This window comes from Stegodyphus dumicola, chromosome 2 (genome assembly GCF_044657685.1).
Source record: "Stegodyphus dumicola isolate Sdum_Otavi_A_Nest chromosome 2, ASM4465768v1".
Classification (NCBI taxonomy): domain Eukaryota; kingdom Metazoa; phylum Arthropoda; class Arachnida; order Araneae; family Eresidae; genus Stegodyphus; species Stegodyphus dumicola.
Genome location: NC_140769.1, coordinates 26,647,315 through 26,662,847, shown reverse-complemented (window position 1 = coordinate 26,662,847; position 15,533 = coordinate 26,647,315). Strand labels below are relative to the sequence as shown.

At 33.4% G+C, this 15,533-nt stretch overlaps 1 protein-coding gene across 1 annotated transcript in view; it reads left to right on the top strand.

Moving 5' to 3' along the window:
• Positions 1-240: 240 nt before the first annotated feature.
• The window catches only part of LOC118183952 (uncharacterized), a 116,636-nt gene continuing 101,343 nt past the window's right edge, over positions 241-15,533 (top strand). Inside the window, exon 1 of the mRNA XM_085810535.1 lies at positions 241-533. The gene's annotated coding sequence lies outside the window, so the exon portion shown is untranslated. The remainder of the gene's footprint in view (positions 534-15,533) is intronic.

The following is a 15,533-nucleotide window of genomic DNA, read 5'->3' as shown; positions in this document are numbered from 1 at the left end:
AAAAAAAAATACTGATTTATATTTTGATCTCGAATCAGTCAGCCCTCCCCGGAACCTCAGAAGCAAGGGAATGATCATCAAGCTTCCGAGAACGGTCATTTCCTTCCCCCCGTCCCTTTGATCACGCGATCTCCCCTCTCTCCCTCTCCCATCTCTATAGGTACCTGATTTGTTTTACTTTTCCATGAGCTTTATTCTACAAACGTTATTCACCGTCATTAAAGAAAAGGGCGCACGGAACGGTCATTTAGTTCGCGTGTTCGCGGTCGCCATGGTGTCGAAAAATTTTGGAACAATTTAGTTGAAAGAAAGCGCGAGCGAAGGTGTAACCGACTGCTGAAACTTTTACAGCCTCACCAAGTTGTAGGGAGTATGGGTCATTCAGGTCTGCTCGCAAATGGTTCTTCCTTTGATGGAAGTGAGGAATTATTATTTGCATAAATTTCTACTTATATTTCCTTAGTTGACGTGATGGAAGATGTACACCTGAAAAAAATGTAGGACAAAAATTAGTTAGATCTCTCCTTGTTAAAGTAAGTACTTGTCAATTCTTTAAATATAACTTACCATTAGAAAGTTTCATTCAAAGAATTAAAAGAGGTTTATTATTCGCACAATAACATTAAACGTTTAACAATGTATTTAAAGGAAAAAAGTCTTTTTAGACTCACTGATCAAGATTGAATTTTTAAACTCAAGCGTTTCAGTATGAAAATAAATCATTGTTTATCTAATTTGCAGGTACGAAGTTTTGTTTGTTTAAATAAGTTTTTCACATATTCTTGTGTTAAGTTTAAAATCCCGCAAGCAATTTTTGATCTATTAATGCAGTAGTCTCAAACTTTAACTGCAACGGGCCGAATGCACCAACTGAAAAGAAATGACAGATTAGAATATCTTTTTTAGCAAAATCTACTTTTTTTAGACAAAAAAATATTTTAGATAAGTTTTAAATTTCTTTTGCTAAATATTTATTAAAATATGCATAAACAATAATAATAATAATGCAAAGGGAAAAATATATTTATTTTCGATCTGTTGGTACCTGCAATATATTTTTAATTGCAGTTACCAACTTTGTAATTAAAACGTTTTGACAGATAAATGATAAGATTTCAGGCTAACATTTATTTTAAATTTTCCTAATATGTTAAATTAATCATTGAATAACTTAATTAGCTTAAATTAAAGGCAAAAAAAATATTTTATAAAACAATTTAAACAATTTCTTTTAAGTTTTAAAAGAAAACTTTCCTCATTGGGAAAAAATTTCAATATAAATAATAACAACCGAATCTCTTTCTCTTATTTATTAAATTTTTCTTCAATACGTAAATTAAGGTACATATGTGTTTATATAAATAATTATAAATTTTGTATGTAAATACAGATGTGTTTGTATATTACACGTGCACATGAAACCAATTACTAGAAAATATTTTCGTCACGGACCGGTCAATGCTCCAGTTTCCCTTAGAAAGTCCTCCACGAAAGCATCCCTTTCCTTAGGCAGATAGACCTGGAGTACTTTTTGATAATCAAATACATATACTATCAGCCTGTATAAAAATTTCTACAAGGGGGAGTCCCAGTTTAATAATGTTGCCCAACAAAAGTCTTAGCCTTTCTCCATCAAGACTGCAGTTAGAGGGCAGCTCAGATAAAACTGGACAGGAAGAAGGGGCTCATCATTAAGTTACGTAGGTACAGAAATACCTTTACGAAATGCTTTACGGAGGTTGATAGAATTCTATAGAAATTCTTGTAGAACTTGATAGCTAATCCTTTACTAGTAATGCTTCTCCATAAACTTCTGCAGAAATTTTATAAAGCCTTTCACACAATAAAATTTCTTAGAAACGTTGCTTCGTAAATTCATATAAAAATTTTATAAAGTCTTTTACATAACAGATTTATGGACATATTACCTGCGCAAAATTATATAGAAATTTTATAAATCTTTTGACACAAAATAATTATATGGAAATGTTGCTTTGAAAATAATACAAAAGTTTATAAAGTCTATCACAGAAAAGACTTCTATAGAAATGTTGCTTAGATAGAGAAGTGTTATAAAGCCTTTCATAGAATGGAATTCTCTAGAAATATTGCTTATTAAAAACATATAGAAGATTTATTCAGCCTTTCACAGAATAGAATTCTGTAGAAATGTTGCTTCCAACATTTCCATATTCATAAAAAAAGTTTATAAAGCCTTTATGAAATAGCACCCTGCCGAAATTTGCAAACATTGAAACTGTAATCAAAGCAAATAAAAGAGAAAAATTAAAAACTTTTTTTATTTATAAGTGTTGAACCGTTTTTAATGGAAATGGTAGGCTTTACAGCTGGCACTTGTAGAATTAGTGAAAATTGAGCTTAGAACATAATAATAATAATAATAAGCATAGATTCTTGAAATGGGGTATTTTTGAGGTCTAGTGTGTCGAAGTTATTAACAATAAAGGAATTTGAGTTACAAAGTTACACAAAAGTCCAAGTGTTGCAGTGCTAGAGAGAGTGAGAAAGAGTGGAAAAGTTAATTCATATTAAAAAAAGGACTTGAGGTTTATGCAATGATAAATGGCAAGCTGAAATATCTAAACTTTAGCATTTCTAAGGCTAAACTATTTTTCCATCCAGATTCCTGGAAGGAGAGAAGAATATGTCAAGTGAATAAAGGTGTGATTTTATGCCGAAAGGAGATTTTACAACTTAAATTTAGATTTAGGCATTTAACTAGATTATTGTAAAAGTTGGCTCATGTTGTTAGATTTGAATTTAAAATTTTAGCTATTAAGTCATTGAAAAACTTCGTTGTGATTACTTAAATTCTGGATGAAAAAAAATTTAAGATTTCTAACACTAGTTGCCAGAATTCTGGCAGCTTTAGCTAAATGTAATTACTTGCATCTCAGCTTTACATGCTCTCGCAGCCGATAACTTAAACCGCTGCTAAATTATTTGAACCAGCTTGTTGTAGCTTAGCATTTAACTGTGAATTCTCAGACTACTGATCAACAATAAAAGTTATTTGACTATTATTATTTATTTACAAGTCGTGACGATTATTAGAGCACGAGTACTGCCCTTTATGTTAAAAGTTTAATAAAAGCTTGTTTAAACCTTTGTAAATCTTTGTCATGGTATTTTAGACAAAACGATAACTTCCCATCTGCCTAGTAAAATTATAGGACTAACTTTCCAGTATCAGAGCAAGTAAAACTAACGCAATCAAGTATCAAGCTGTAATAAGAAATAAAGAAATGAATAATTATTAAGATACAAAATATTTCTATTTTAGTTGATGTACCAAATTAAAATCTAATAAATAAGAGGAAGGCACTGGGTTGTAATTATTTATCCTAAAGTTTTGTCCCGCTAGGGAAGTTTTCATAATTTGTTTATTTGTAATTTACATTAAATTAAGTTAATTAAATGCATGAGAGTTATTTGAAATGAATGTTAATGAGCTCGAATTACAAAGTATAACCAATAAAAGTAAATATCAAACCTTGCATCAACCAAACTTGATTTCAGATAGAAGATAGAAAATAAATATAAATTTGAGTTTTTTCCTTTTGTGTTGCATTATTTGTTTACGTATGATTTGATAAATGTTTGTTAAATGAAATTTCAAATTTAATTAGAGTATTTTTTATCTTGAGGATAAAAAATTTTCATTTTTCTTAAAAGAAAAAAAACTGGCGGGTAAGCTGTTTTTAGATCGTGCATTCGGCCTGCATGTAATTTGGGTTCGAGGCCACTGTTCTAACCTATATTTTTTACTTTAAATCTGAACGATATATGTATAGTTAAAATTTTACTAGAAAAGTAATAAAAGCCTAATTTAACTAACATTAAGCACTGTTTTGAAAGCTTCATTTTAGTAAATATTTTTTCAAATTCGTCATTTAATTAAAACATCAATTAAATTTTCTATAATTTCTACAAAATGTAATAATTTTAATTTTTTAATTGAATGCATCAATGAGCTTCACGCTAGGAATTAATACTGAAGACGGCTAAAAATGTATATAAAACATCAGTGAATTAATTTAATAATTAAGGTAAATCATTTATCCACATTTTTCTTTAAATCTTAATAAATAAATATAATCCCATAATTAGTATTAGTATACTGTAAATATAATAAATTTGTGCACATAATAACAATGCTAAAACTATCACTATTATTATTGTTCATAAATTTCCTTTTGAGGCGTGTTTCCCGTAAAGATGTTTTAAATTTACATACATAACTACTTTCATTAAACGAGTGATTCATTTGCCTCGTTGTTTCATGTTAATTATACTGCTAAGTGCCATCCCGTGGATTACAGGTTCAAATTAGACTAATGTGCTGTCAATTTTCAAGAATTTCCGGTAACGCCCGGAAATTTATATAAAAACGTGAGAATTCATATTCTAGATACTGTCACTCTTACTAATTTGACAAATGAATTGCACGTTTGAGAGAGAGGAAATGCAGATTATTATCGGCTTTTAAAAGAGTTTTCACTCGTAATCTATAAAATTAAATATTTTATCCTTTGGAATCACTTGATAGAAGACGTAACATGCGGAAAGCTGAAACACATTAAGGATAAAACTTACAATATAAGAATAAAACATTAAAGAAATTTTTAAAAAGCAATTAAATTGCAATTTATGCAATTAAATTACAGATACTCTACGAAACCTACACTCAAAAATCAATAGATTTTCAGACGTTTTGCAATGTATAAAATAGTACCCGCCACTTATATTATTATCAACCGCCTAATGTGTTCTATTATCAGCCGCTTATTGCGTTGTAGGTGCCCGCTTATTTCGTTTTAGTGGCTTATTGTGCCACAGGAAATAATGTCATCTGCTTATTACGTTTAAATTTCCAGGAACCAAAACAAACATATCTTAATCAACAGAAAAACCGCCGTTTATTAAGCTTGTGTCCTCCCTCCCCCCTCTTATAAAACTAATTGGTTAAAAGACTGATTCTTCAGTGCAGAATATCCTACTTTCGCTTATCAAAGTTGTTTATAATTCTTCCATGTAACTTATTGTGAACTGGGGCTTATTTATTGTTTATGTACGTAGTACATCAATGAAATGGGTTTGACCAAAATTTTTCTACCCTCCGTTTTTATGCCCCTGAAACATGGTTTTCAGAGCTCTGTCTACATTTCTAACTCAGAGAAACGTAATTTCCTTACTTTAAACTCAACAAAAGCAATTCATTATAGAGGAAAATTAAATGAGTGAGTGTCCCTTCTAGAATATAATCTAAGTAGGAGGTGAAAATGCAACTTCTGCCCCCTCCCCTTTTTTCCCCAACCAAGGGCCCGAGCGTAAAAACGCTGAACACTTGTCGTTCTGACCTGGGTTGTATTTCAGGAGAAAAGCCTGGCTGAACGGTCATTTTTATGGTTTTCCCCACACAATAACGTATGTGCGATCCTGTTTTCTTCAGAAAGTCCTCCACGAAGGCATCCCTCCACTTTGACAGATAGCTTTGGTGAACTTTGCCATAATTAACTAAACGAAACAAACCATTTTCGGAAGTTTTCGATACCTAAAATCTTCCCTTTCGACAGGTACATTGCGTTCACAGAAATTTCTCAAAAATGATCATGGAATGCTTGGAACATGCGATTCGAGAATATGTAAATATGATTATTACGTATTCTTTATTAACCCACAATCTTGGAGTTAATGTCCTGAGGTGTTGGCTGATATTAGACAACTTCCACGTAACATTAATGCGTAAGCGTAACACCAGTGTGGTGAAAACCAAAGCGAATACAGAGTGTTCTCAGCAAATTTCGCGAATTAATGGCGTAATAGAACATTTTCCCTCCTCGATTTCTTGCAAAATGAGGACAAATTTCAACTGTTGAGCTCTTGTTCTGTACTTCGAACGAAAAGAAATGTTCTAAGCCCAATGAAGACACATATCATGAAGTATCAGTTTGCAATTATTTCACATACTCTTGAGAGTTCGTTCCTAGTATCACCACACAGTATTAGTCAATGAATGGAAAGGCTGTGGTAATTAGATGCTGAAGCAAAGAAATCATTGATCAAGTCTATAATTATGAAATGATAAATCAACTAAACAGCATTAAATGCAAAATGTGCATGCAATCTTTCCGCTGGCTAGAATTGTGAGTTTTGAAATTGGATAAATAACTGGGTTAGTGATTAACTTGTAACGTCAAAAATGCCTAAGTTAAAAGTCTGAAAGTAAAGGCTGAATTGTTAAAAGATCTTGATGTTCTTGGTAAGTGCAGCTAGAGAAGAACTACTTTAATTTGGAAATTCTTCCAACAGCATTTTGCAAATTAACTTTATAAGGTATTTTCTCCTTTCTTTCCGCACGCCTTCGTTGTGTAACTGGTAGTACGCTCGATTCATATTCTGGAGGTCCGAAGCTCAAATCCCAACTAGGGTACTGCGGTTTTCTTCATTTTCCTGACTTCGAAAAATCCTAAAATACTCTACAAGTGGTGACTGAACTAAAAGGTTGTGGACGAAAATTCGTCAGCACCAGGACTTGGCGACTGGCCCCCCTAATTTCCAGTCGCCCTTTGAAAAGAAGGAGTACGTAAGGTATTTTCTCCCGCTTTTCCGCATGCCTTCGTGGTGTAAGCAAAGATTTCTAATTGTTGAAGACCCACAAATATCTCAAGGGAGAACATAAAAGAGGTAAATTTCGAGAGACGTTGAAATTCCTCTTCTGGGATGGTGTCAAGCTATGAAACTAAATATGTTCTTATTTCCAGGATTGTTTTCACTATAAAAGCTGTAAATGCGCTAAAATGCTAGAAAGAATTTGTCAATAACAGATGGCTCACAAGTTGAAAATATCAGTGTATAAATTTGTTCATTGGTAGGTTGATTCATAGGAAGAGGTAGATCATAATGCAACTGATAACTGGACAAAAGTCGTTTTGCCTAAACTGCTAAATGACTATAAGCTTCAATAAATTTATTTAGACAAGATTGGACTTTGTCAAAGAACATTACCAAAACATACCTTAATATTTCAAAGTGAAACAGCAACTAGTTTAAGAACTGAAAGCATAAGTATCTGCGCTATTAACAAGCAATATAGATCCAATGATTAAAAAAGTTATTGTAAAACGCAGAAAAACCTCGATTTCTTAAAAGAGTGCAGAATTTACCTCTAATTTATCATAACAATGAGGAGAATAAGGAGCATTTTTACTGATGTTTCTTCTGAAATGGAAAAGCAAACTGAAAAATAACAAAATTAGCTTTATTACAAACTTGCGAATAATATTACAGAAAAGATATCATGAAGATTCACTTTTAGAATGTACGCTAGTTTACGATAATATTGAGATAACTTATAAAACATTTGACTGTGGTGTTATACAGAAAGTGTTAGCAAAGCTGCTGAAATTGGCAGTGAAAGTAATACAGAAAAACGTGCCGACATGCCAGGGCTTATCGAATCTAGAAAAGCTCTGTAAATTCTAATAAACACTTTTGCAAAAGATGCTAATCAGCGGTTTTACAAAATTGTGATTAATATTGAAAGATTGTTGATGAACAATACGAAACAAACATGGATGTAACAATTCTTTGTAAAATTTGAAACTTCGTCAAGTACGTCATTATGAAAAATATATTTATAAAAATACTTTAAATAAATTTCTGAATTTCGTAAATAATTAAATTTTAGCATTCATTTTCACTTCCTTGTACAAAGTAAAGGAAGCACTGTAATCAGGAAAAATTTCGGGTGCCATATTTCAATGAATATATTCATTTTGATTGCCCTTGATTCCATTTGAAGAATGTTTTCGTGAGACATCTGTACCTACAGACAAAATGAAGGACTCCTTTTTCCGAAACGGATTGTAAAAGGGAAATAAAATGAATTCAGAAGAAATTTTTTGTGAGATCTGCCCCTACGTATATACACGTATATATGTATCTCGCATTCAATACGAGTAGCCGTAGAGCTTGGAAATTTTGTATACGTGACTGCTATAATATTTAGTTTTGAACCTTCCTTTTTCGCTGAATTCAGCGTCAAAACGCATATATTAAATGTATAAATATTCCCATTCTGTTACAGGGCTCGGTAAACTCAGTTTTTTATTCGTATATGTTGGTAAGATGTGCATTATGCGTTTATTAATATACATGTTATAGCTGTAAAAATATCAAAAATTTAAAAGTTTAAATCTTAAGCCTAATGAGGGTGCCATTTGTTTACATTTGAAACTCTTAAAAATTTTGATGAAGATGTTTTGAGTTTTTATGTATTCTACCCTGCCGCAAAGTGAGTACTGAATTGATTGAATGCGAAATATATCTCTAATGAACTTGGAGGAAATAAGTTTAAATGTAATGCAGCAAAAAATGTGTGCAATTAATAAGCCGTACAAGAAAGTCGTGTGGCGCCCACATGAGGCATTTAATTATTATTTTAGGATTAATTATTGAATGAGTTGTAAGATAGTATTTTACTAAAGAGTGTTAAAACGGATCTCACAAACTGAAATACACAATCTATTAAATTCAGCCGCTTAATGAACTGAAATATGTTTGGAAAAGGAAGTGATTTCAAAAAGTGGCTGTTACTGTACATGCAACCATGGCAAGTACATAACAATTTTGGTATACAATAAAACCTTCAGGAATTAAATCTCCATTTTTTCAATTGCAAACAATCTAAAACAATTTTTACCATTAAAATTAGAGTTTCTAGGCAAGAACAAGTAATTTGGCCAGCAGACAAGAAGGCAGATTTTTCGGTGTACAAAACTGAAAGTTTACTTTTTGGTCACACTCGGCAAAAAGACACTGAAGGTGAAGAAACTCACTTAATTCACTATTGTGCTAAGTTTCAAAGATAGATAGATAGATAGATAGATATAGATATATAATGGTAGCACAATTTTGGAAACACTGATGTGAGAACACTGAGATGTAGATGCGCAGAAATATTGATGGCGTAGATACTTGACGCTTAAAGCGTTGACCCATGTTGAAGAGAAACGAGTCGAGTTGGATTAAATTCCTTTTTCTTTTCTTTTTTTTCTTTTTTTTTTTTTTTTTTTTAATTCACATTTGTAACCAGAATTCACTTGGCACTCCAGTCGTGCCTATTTCCAAAACAATTTTGATACTTTGACGATAGAAGCAAACATAGATGATGGCAGTAGCGTCTTAACAACATGAAAGCGTAAGCGAAAAAAAAAAAAAAAAAAAAAAAAAAAGAGCGTCGCAGTACTTCAGAGGAAGAAGGGAGGGAGTCAAAATGTTTTGGTTTACAATTATTTCGATTAGGGAAGAGACATCTGCATTAAGGGTTACGTAAGATCGCATGATTAATTTGAATCACACAGTTTAGACTTACGGCGCTATTTCTAAGACAGACAAAGAGGTCTCTGAATTAAATAAAAAAATAAAGGGGTTATGGCCAATTAAAATTAGAAGTTTGCTTTCATAGTTTTTATCTTACATCCTAAGTAATATTATAAGTGTGAATGTGAGTTTGTTTGTTACGCTTTCACGGCCTTAATTATTTAACCGATCATAATGAAATTTTCAAGAAATATTTTTGATATATTAGAAAAGGTTATAGGCTGCAAAATGTTTTAAAAAGGTAGCTAAAATTAGAGATATTAATTAAAAAATCGGAAAAACGATAATTTTCGCCCTCAATGTTTCGAATGGTAACAGTCTAGCAAGCTGGAGATGAAAATCTGCTTTATTTCGAAAGTTGTTGCCACTGTTCGCTTTCAAATCCTAGAGTCTGTTAATAAAAATTTCGAAGTTTGATGATAAAATAAAACTAGCATTGCCACACATTAAATACATTATTCTCGATTCCAAAAATTCGTGGGAAGCCTTTTCGACTATTCCCATCTTCGTACGACTTTAATCAGCAGAAATATTAATTAAAATTTCTGAAAAGCGCTAATTTTCGCACTCATTTTTCCGAGTGGCAAAAGTCTCGCACGCTGGAGATTTATTTCAAAAAGTGTTGCTACTGCTGGCTTTCAAATCGTAGAGTTTGTTAACCAGAAATTTGTAATTTTTCTCCTAACTAATATTATATATGCGAATGTGAGTTTGTTTCTTACGCTTTCATGCCTGAATTACTCAACCGATCCTCATGAAATATTTTTGATATATACAGGGTGATCAGCGAATAAGCCCTGATTTCAAAATTAAATATTTCTACAACAAAGATCTATAGAATTTTGCGGTAAACTGTATGTTTATTAGCAAAACTGTAAAAATGGTGTATTAGAATTATGAAATCAGGGCTTATTCGCTGATCACCATGTATTAGAAACTGTTATCTAAATATAATAAAATAAAGAGTCTGTGTGTCTTTCGTTCGCTCTGCGCATAAGCTAATAGATCCAGAGCTAATGAAATTTGGTATATAGGTGCATCTAGACAATAGCCAGTACAACTCGAAACGATGTTTTCATAATTCGAATCAAATTTTTTATTTTATCTTTTCGATTTTGTCGCATCATTTTGAATAGTTTCATTCGTTTAGAAATGTGGTTTTGGCAACAGTTTTTCATTCAACTGTACTATACTGGACTGCTGACTGCTGAAAATCAGCACTGCTGCCACTTGAAAAATTAAGGGCAATAATTCTGTGCACTTTTAAAATTTAATATTTCTCTTGGATACTGGACGTTTGTTGAGAGAAAGCAACGGGAAGTTGGTTAATTTATTTATTAGGATAATTATTATTTGTATTAAATGATATGGTCATTTCATTGTAATTTTGGTATATGTAATAAATTTTTAAAAAAACATTTTGGGGTGAAGTCGTTCCGCAGAGTAAAATTCTGCACAGTTTTTAAATTTAACGTTTGGTGTTCCCGTCAGGCATTTTTTCGGTACATTTAAAAGGGAGATGAAGGCTGGCAGCATAGCTGCTAGTATATACTGTATATATATTCATACATCGTAGAAGGAAGAAAAAAACAGCGTTATATGTAAATACCGCACCGTGAATACATGCTGTATTCACGCCTGAGCATGTGCTTCTTGAAGCTCGAATTAGGAATTTATTTTTGTATTTATTTTATGTTTTGCGCGAACATAATTAAATCTTGAGCAACAAAATTAGGTACCTAATAGTAATTTATTGCCATTGGGCAAAGCGTAAAACTTTTATGTTTCAAATTTAAAAAAACAATTCTGCAATATGAAAGAAATATTGTTGCGTGCGTACGGGTTCGTTATGAAATGAAAGCACAAGTCCGATGAAAAATGAACAAAAATTTATTATTATCACAATAAAATGCTTAAATTTTCTCAAATTGTCACGCAGTATTACAATATCTCACAGTAGTTTTCTTTTAACTACTCAAATGTCCAATAGAACGTAATTCAAAACAGCTAAAGAACGCTAATCCGCGAATTCGCTACAATCAACAAGAGCAGTTTTCTAAACAACAACAAACTAAGCAACAACTACAAACTGAGATGTTTTCCTCTTTTTATAAGATTTTAAAATCACGCGATAGAATTTTCCAGTACTTTCTCGAAATCAAAAAGAGATATTTATTTATTTAATGCACGCGCTCTTGTATTTTCAATTTTCCGGCTTAGCTTTCTTTTAATATTCGTCACGCGCTGCACTGCGCGAGAAATAAAACCATTTAATTTATAATTGAACTAACATTAGCTTTTAAATACCAAATTCGTAACACTGTCCCCTTCCCAAGGACTGCACGTCCCGGGCAGTACAATCCCTGGACAGGAAGTTTAACTTACAACTGTGGCATAAATTGCATTAATAAGCATTACATTACAATAATAAACAACATGAACAATAAATGCAATACATAAAACAAATCAAATGCTATCAAATACAAATCAAATACTAAATACAAATCAAATCAAATACACATTTAAAAACAAAATGGACCATGGTCTTATACTATTTACAATTATTTACATTATGTACTATGGTCATAGTAATGAGCTAACCTGTCGTAAGAGTTCGAAGATTCACGGATCCGAACCCCGACGTCATTCGTGTTCAGCACTGTATATGGACCATCCGAAGGTGACTGTAATTTAGGACTCAGTCCTTTTCGTTGAATCGGTTTCCACAACCACACCTTGTCTCCTTTGTTGGATCTATGTCTAGTAGCTCTTGTGTCGCATCTGGTCTTCATTTCCTCCGTCGCCAAGTTGACTCGCTTTCGTGCAGAACGGTGCATCCCCTCAACCCGGCATCTTGGATGTGTTCCTCAGGCGATGAAGGCGCATCCGTAGGGCGACTAAACAGGCGGTCACAAGGCAGACGAAGGTCTCTACCGAAGAGCTTCTGAGATGGAGAATAGCTGGTAGTCTTGCGTTTCTTTTCGACCCTGGTATGATTTCGGCAGCTTCCCGAGCTCGATCTTTCGGGCAAGGCGTCAACATTTCCAGGCGAGGATCCCTTTTGAGGATGTATAGTCATGCCATCAGATGCTGAAAGCAGCTTATTGTTTTTGAAATCTAAGGAAAAATTGTATTTCCTTAAAAGGTCCAATCCGAGAATGCATGGATCTGTAATATCCGCCACATATGCCGTGTAATGGTAGGCGGCACTTCCAAACGTGATGTTTACGTTTAACTTCCCAGTTATGTCGATCTTATCGCCAGACGCAGTCTGAAGGGTAACACAGGATGGCGTCCAAATAAGTTTATCTTTAAACTGTTCAGCTAAATCTTTCCTAATGATGGTAACATTAGCTCCTGTGTCAATGATCATATTGCAAGGAACTCCATCGATATTCCCATTAATGGACATTCCATTACTGTTGCCACTCACTGTATAAATTTTAAGCGCTTTAAAACAGGGTTTTTCATTATCTGGCAACCTCCGTTCCTCGATATGGTCACTAATTTGTTTACTGCGTCGTTGCTGGGAAATGGTCTTATTTTCCGTACCTCGGGGTGTTCTGCAGTTTCTTCGTATGTGGCCTTCAACTCCGCAGTTCCAGCACTTTAGAATTAGTCGTATCAAAGCGTCGACTTGTCTGGCTAAATCATCTAAACGAGCCATCAGTTGATCCACTGGCTCATGGACTCGCACAGCTCTAACTGGGTAGCGATCTCTACTAGTAGCTTGCTGGGCTGCCTCGAACTTCATGGCGTACAACAGAGCGCTTTTTATGTACTTTACATCCGACATTCGTAGAGCCTTCTGTATTTCGGGATCCCGGATGCCATCGATAAAGTATTGCAGCGACAGAATTTCCCTCGTTTCTCTCGGGCACTCCGTAAAGGCGAGGTGGGACAGCCTTTCAACATCCGTGGCAAGTTCCTGGAGTGATTCGGTAGGTTTCTGTTGACGAGATTTTAATTGGAGCCTGCTGTAGTCTTTTAAACACTTCTCCCCAAAGCGCAACTCTAAGGCGCCGGACAGAGCTTTGAAATTTAACCTTTTGTTTTCGGGAAGAGTCTGAAGGATATCCGCTGCGTCGGCTCTTAAAGAAGCGGCGAAATGACAGGCCTTAGCTTGGGAATCCCATCCATTCGCATCCGCCACGATAGAAAATAAACAATTTTTCATGTCTTATACACCTGCCAGGAGGTCTTACCATCATATGTGGATAGCTTCAGAGGTGGACGAGCAGGCATTGGTAAGAATTTAAAATCATCACTCCTGCTCCCTGCCGACGCTACGAATTTCTTTAAAGTATCCATTTCTTTCGCAACTGCAGAAATTTTCTCATCAATTTGTTGTTCGATTTGGTGTTGGACGGCACAAACTCTTCCTTCAATTCGTTCCTCCACAGCAGAAACTCTCTCTTCTATATGTTCTTTTACAGAAGAAACTCTTTCTTCTATTTCTTCTTTCACCGAAGAAACTCTTTCTTCAATTTGATCTTTTACGGAAGAAACTTTTTCTTCAATTTGTCCAACTTTATTTTCAACTGTGTCAATTCTGCCTTCCATAGCTTCAAATTTATTTTTTATTATGCAAGTAATTTCTCTTTTCATTTCTTCTTGACCAGCTTGAACGGCTTTCATTTCGTCCTTAACGGATTCCTGGCCCAATTTCATTTCTTCCTTAACGGAGTTGGCGGCCCCTTCCATCTTTCCTTGGCTAAATTTCATCTCTTCTTTCATTTCTTCTTTAAACGAGGCAAAGGCTGATATCAACTGCCTTAACTGCACTTCCATCGCTCTTGTTATTGGCATTCAAACCCCACTCCTGACACCAAAAATTGTTGCGTGCGAACGGGTTCGTTATGAAATGAATGCACAAGTCCGATGAAAAATGAACAAAAATTTATTATTATCACAACAAAAATGCTTAAATTTTCTCAAATTATGATGCAGTATTACAATATCTCACAGTAGTCATCTTTTAACTACTCAAATGTCCAATAGAACGTAATTCAAAACAGCTAAAGAACGCTAATCCGCGAATTCGCTACAATCAACAAGAGCAGTTTTCTAAACAACAACAAACTAAGCAACAACTACGAACTGAGATGTTTTCCTCCTTTTATAAGATTTTAAAATCACGCGCTAGAATTTTCCAGTACTTTCTCGAAATCAAAAAGAGATATTTATTTATTTAATGCACGCGCTCTTGTATTTTCAATTTTCCGGCTTAGCTTTCTTTTAATATTCGTCACGCGCTGCACTGCGCGAGAAATAAAACCATTTAATTTATAACTGAACTAACATTAGCTTTTTAAATACCAAATTCGTAACAATATGTTACTACTCGGCAAAACGTAAGAATTTTGTGAAAGAATTTCTAAATTTCTGCTCCAGCTGCATTTCGTTCTTGGAAGATGGGTAGTGAAAAAAAAATCTGAAGGATTTTAAAACGAAACACCTTTTGAAGATATTTTATACTGTAAGCATGTGGATTATAACTTGCCAAAAGAAACCATTTTGACAAAGAGCTTATAACAAATTACTCAATGAAATATTGAATTTAGAAACATGTAAACTACCTGAAAAATTGAACATTCATGCTGTGGTGTTTAGAGCAGATGAAAAATTTAATGGAATTTGTTGGAACTGGTGATGTGCAGGACTTTCACCTGTATAATGTAACTCAACACTTCTGTGAACATTTTCTATTTATTGAGATAATTATTAAATTAGTCGCCATATCGTAACTGCTTAGGTTATAATTGCTTTCAGTGTTAACGGAAATCTTCTTGCAAAGACTAAATTCCGATTTCTTTTTAATCTTACGATTTTTATGCTTTTTAATGTTTTATAATTTAAAAAATACATATTTTATTAATTATTATATTATATTACTTAATACATATATATTCACTAAAATACCATCGATTTTTGTAATTCAGTTTTTTAATCCTTAAGTAATTAACTTTGTTTTAATGTTGTTCGTATCATTTAATATATCTTCTTCCCTCTAAATTTATTTATTAAGTTAATAATACTTTCAAATTTCAGGGAATTTTCTCTGGCATACATGTGAAACTAATTCTAGCAGTAATATGACATGCCATCACGAAATTTAGTGCACATGT